The sequence below is a fragment of the Ascaphus truei genome, unplaced genomic scaffold, assembly GCF_040206685.1.
Source record: "Ascaphus truei isolate aAscTru1 unplaced genomic scaffold, aAscTru1.hap1 HAP1_SCAFFOLD_355, whole genome shotgun sequence".
Classification (NCBI taxonomy): domain Eukaryota; kingdom Metazoa; phylum Chordata; class Amphibia; order Anura; family Ascaphidae; genus Ascaphus; species Ascaphus truei.
Genome location: NW_027456563.1, coordinates 226869 through 232144, shown reverse-complemented (window position 1 = coordinate 232144; position 5276 = coordinate 226869).

Below are 5276 nucleotides of genomic sequence, written 5' to 3'. Positions count from 1 at the left end.
TTTCGTTTCAAGCGCTCACGGGAGCGCAGGGCCGATCATGTGAGCGGTTCGCCCAATGAGGGCGAACCAGCTCCGTGACTTCACTGGCCCACCCCCCGACACACCCCCGGATGGTGCGCTAACCAAGGCCAGGGAAAGCACCCGTTTTCCCTCAGCGCGTCTCTGCACGGCTGCTGCAACCCTGGACGCAGCCTAAAAGAGACCGTTTATTAATACATTTTTGAAGGTCAATTATAGTTTCAAAAAGATTAAAATCTTGATGGGGAGCAAAGCTAAGACCCTTGTTGAGAATAGTTAGTTGATCCATCGTTAATGCTTGTTGGAAATATTAATGACATTGTCCACTTGTTCCCTTAGGAGTATTTCTTCCTTTTGCTTGAGCCTCTGGCTCCCCCTCTTCTTTGATTATCTCCTGGTCCTCGCTCATTTTCTGACTCACGTTGAAATAAAGAGTATGATGGCCGATCTTCATTCCTAGATGGCCCCGCAGAGGGATTCTGGGAAGGGATTTGTTCAGGGGAGATATATCTTTCTCTCCAATTTTCTTCATTATCACAGAAAGAAACACCTTGGGAACGACTATTATTATCAGAAAAGTCTGATTCGAAGCTAGAAGCTTCCATCTGTCAGTGTTTAAGAATTGACTTGCTGGGAGTCTTAAAATCCTCTCGTTTTTTGTTATTTGCCTTTGAATGTGACTTGGGGGACTATGCACTAAGCTCCGAACTTTCGCGCCGGGCTGAAAAAAATTAGCACGTCCGATAAAAAATGAAGCCAGCGGCGCGATTCACTAAGGCCCTCAGCCCATTTTTTATCGGACGTGCCCAAAACTGGCTTATCGTGCGTGCAATGTATTTCCCCCCTGCTATCGCACTTAAAGTTCCCGTATGATAACTGATTGAAAAAAAAGCCGCTTGTAACATTTGCATGGAGATTTGCCATCTCCTTGCAAGGCTGTTACAGGCGATCGTACAATAAATAAATACATTTTCCTTATAGTGTACATGAGCAGGGGGTCTCCCGAGATGAACCGCATTGGTTTCAGGTCCGAGAACCCCCTACTTTAGGAGATACAGGCCCCGTTATGGGGTGCCGGTATCCCCTGCAGAATTTCAATGTCCTGGTCACGTGACGCGGACGCTTGAAAGTGCAGGGGATACCAGCACCCCATAATGGGGCCTGTATCTCCTGAAGTAAGGGGTCCTCGGACCTGAAACCAACGCGGGTCAGCTCAGGAGACCCGCTGCACATCTACACTATAATTAAAATGTATATTTAATTAAGAATTAACAAACATCAATACACGACCCCCCTCCCGCCCGCCTCCCTAACACATACAGTACAATAATGTGCAAAATAACTATTATCCAGATATGGATAATAGCATTAGCATTCCTAAATAAAGTCAATAAAAACAGCAGCCAGCTAATCCAATGAATACAAGCAGTAACAACATCAACAATGAATTAATGAAACCATTAACCAATGAAACCAATTAATTCCTAAACCAACTCAAAATGAATAGTAACACTAACCAATCAAACCAATTAATTACAACAACATTAATGAATGTAAACATTAAAAGACAAAGAAATACATTCAAACAATCTCTGAAAGAACCATAAAACGCATTAGCCAACATAATACAACATTAACTACAAACGAACACCAATCGCAAACATTTTATTACATTAAGCAGGAAAAATACAAACAATTACATCCACATAAGAAACTGACATTAAAAAAACCAACAGCAATACCAAGTCAGAAATGCCCCCCAAATATTGTAATAATAATGTATTAATCTGTACCCTAAAGTGGTACAGATTAATATATTATCAGTCAATGTGCCTCCCCCAAAAAATCAACAATCACATCCAATGAACAAACCTGTAAAAAAAAGACATTTACAAACATTGAATATCTTACTTACCATTAGAAGCGGTGGCCCTCCGACTCCCGGGGTAACAGGAAGCTCACGTACCTTGAAGGCCTCCAACAGCATCCGATGCCATCCGCCATGAAGATCCGGATCAGGTACCCCAATCTTTTTTCTTTCTTTAATCACCTTTTTCTATCTTCATCTGTAACCATTTCTTGTTATTCTTTATCTTCTTTCTTCATCTGTCAATCCAAAATACCCCATGTTAAATCCCAGCCGATGCTGTCTCGTCGGCTTCTTGGGCTCAAATGAGGCGTCACGGCCTTAAATATGGCTAGTGACGTCACATTTAGCCTCAAAATGGTTAACAGCCACCTGATTGGCTGTTCAAACCATGTTCCGACTTAATTTTTTTTTATTTCATATGACGTCACTTAAAGGGAATGATGCCAGCCAATCAGAATGGCTGTGCTTCATTTGCCTTTAAGATGACGTCACGAAGCCGGCGTCACATGGTATTTCAGCCAATCAGATTTTGGGAACCGATTGGCTGAAATACCATGTGACGCCGGCCATCTTGGATTTCGTGACGTCATCTTAAAGGCAAATGAAGCACAGCCATTCTGATTGGCTGGCATCATTCCCTTTAAGTGACGTCATGTAAAAGCACTTGGAAACGGAGTTCAAACCACGTATAGGCTTTATTAAAAAAAACATAAAAAACGGAAAAAAGCCCTTGGGTCTAACACCAAAGGGGCTGTAAATTAAAATCCCCTCCAAGTGCTTTTGTGACTTGGTGCAAGCACACGGAGGAACTATTCTACTTCACTTTGGGGATTGAAAGAAAAGATACCATTCTACGTGTGAGCTCACACGTGGCCGTGTGAGTATTGTAATTTCATCCCCTTATTCACCTAACCTTTATCTCCTTCATTTTAATAGGAGTATCCCTTGTATTTATATATTTTTTGGATGCGGAGAGGATAGAGATACCTCCCTCAAGATTGCACTCACATCTGCCCGTCTGAGTGTTTGCAGCATTTTTTCTGCATTCTATATATACTCCCCTTACCATTTGTATTTAACCATTGTTCATTTGAACTGTATTGTCCCTAAACATTCTGTGTTGTCCATTTATTTGGAGGGGAACTTCGGATTTAACGGTAGCCGGACATCTGAAGAATCCATCATCAAGACCCGAAGAAAAGAAACTTCGCACCAGGAGACCCCAGAAGAAAGAAAGAAAAGAAACCTTGATGTGACGGCATTTACACAAGGCCGTGTAAGTGTTTACGTTATCACACACTTTATTGTCCCCACGTTTGTTAGCCCGGGAACTTACACTCCCGAGCTGAATAATTTGTTACCATTTAATATACCTCAACCTGTGCTCCCCCTTTTTCTCTTTTGTCTCAATAAACAATATCACACCAGTCATCTACAGTATACTGTGGTCCCAAAGTATGGCAAATAATACAGTACACACAATACAATACTGTAACAACAATGATGGTTGTACCCCAAAGTACTGAGGGTTCCCTGAGAAGCTGGAACCCTGATGTCCGCAGGACAAATCCCACCCCGAAGTGTGAGGGTAGCGCTACCCCCAATGAAGTTTCAAAGCTTAGGGTACGGATGATGTCCGTCCTTTAGGCCTGCACACGTGGTGGGGTCTCCGTCCAGAGGAACTCCATGCAGTCGGACATCCTGCTCGAGCTGCAGCCTAACACTAATGGGGATCACTAAACTATGGCCATCCCTACAACACCCATCTTCTGTGCAGGGAAAGCCAACTGGGGCCTGCGGGCAAATCTGGTCTAGTCCAGGGGCTTACTAGGTCCCTGGACACCACTTCTTCCGTTGCTGCCTCAGACAGGACTGGTCAAGTCACCTTCAGTCCCATTGAGGAAAACCTGTCTCCTCCTGCTTCCTTCCAGCCACCCATAAGCAACATGGTCACCACAGCCCTCCTTGTGGCACCATTCCCAACATTGCTGCCGCAATACAGTGTCCCTGTGTCCATTCCCAACCTAAAGATAGCCGCCGCAACTGATACAGCAGGTAATGAGGTCTCTGCTCCTGAGAGGTTACAATCTAGAGGGGATAAGGTATTTGGTAGGAAATTCCGGAGAGTAGGGGTCGCACAGGGTAAGTGTTGTAGGCAGGAGGAGAGGTGGATGTCTTGTGCAGCAGGGGTATATTTGGGGACGAGGGCTGAGATGTAAGTGGGGGGCAACTATAAGTCAGAGCTACTATAGGGTTTACATTTGATTTCAGGGGATATGGAATGCCAGTGTAGGGATTTGCATAGCGGAGCAGCAGAAGTGAAGTGGTGATTGAGGTAGATGAGTCTGGCAACAGCATTTGTGATGGATTAAAGTTGGGACAGGCGGACAAGGGGAATCCCAACCAAGAGAAGGTTGCAGTTGTGAAAACTGGGGAAAATCAGTACAAAAAACAGCACTGTTTTTATTAAAGAAAAATATGTCTAATAGAAAGCAATTTCATTGTTTGCTTGGATGAATCTGGTGCAATTGTTTTGCATTGATTTTACTCATGTTTTGCAGCGATGAGGGGATAGAAAGTGACAGAGGAACTCACTTAACCTCCATAATAATATGAGCCTTGTGTTCTATGTTGGGGATCAAGCAAAGGTTTCATGTAATACAGTGGTGGCCGATCTGAGTCTTCTGTGGCCGCCACCGCAATGTGCGGGCAGACTCCGGGCAGACGCGGCTGGTGACATGCGGCTGGTGACGCGTGCCGCGCGTCACTGTGGCGCCGGTCACACGTTCCGCCGGCATCCCTGGGTAAGGGGGACAGGGGAATGGAGGGAAGATGCGGGAAGAGGCAGGAAGAGGCAGAGCAGAGGCAGCCAGGGGGTCGCGAGGGGAGGGGAAGACGCGCGAAGCTGCCGAAGCAGAGGCGGAGCAGCCATGGGGTCGCGAGGGGAGGGGAAGATGCGGCTGAGCGCGACCAAGTTCGGCACCAGCCAAAAAAAGCCCCGGAAATTTACGGGCATTTGTTAGATTGAAGCTGGCCGCAGCAGTAATAATAAAAAAATAAAAAAACAGTCCCCTAGGGAGAGCAAATTAATTGCACCCACAAAAAGAAATTGAGTCAGTTTTTAATCAAATCTGGCAAACACTGGTTGCCATACTGTTCTGACAAGACAATTAATTGTTCAAGAGATTGATTCGGAATTCCGATCTCAGCCACGAGTGCACACATGAATAACACCAACACCAGTTGTTATGAGAAAATATAATTTATTGGGTACTTGGCTTCGGATATATTTCAGCAATCTATGGCACTCAGGCTACCGCTCATGATGTCATCAACAACCAGGGGACTCCCATCATCGGTTAAGATGAACTGCCTGGTCAATAGTTGC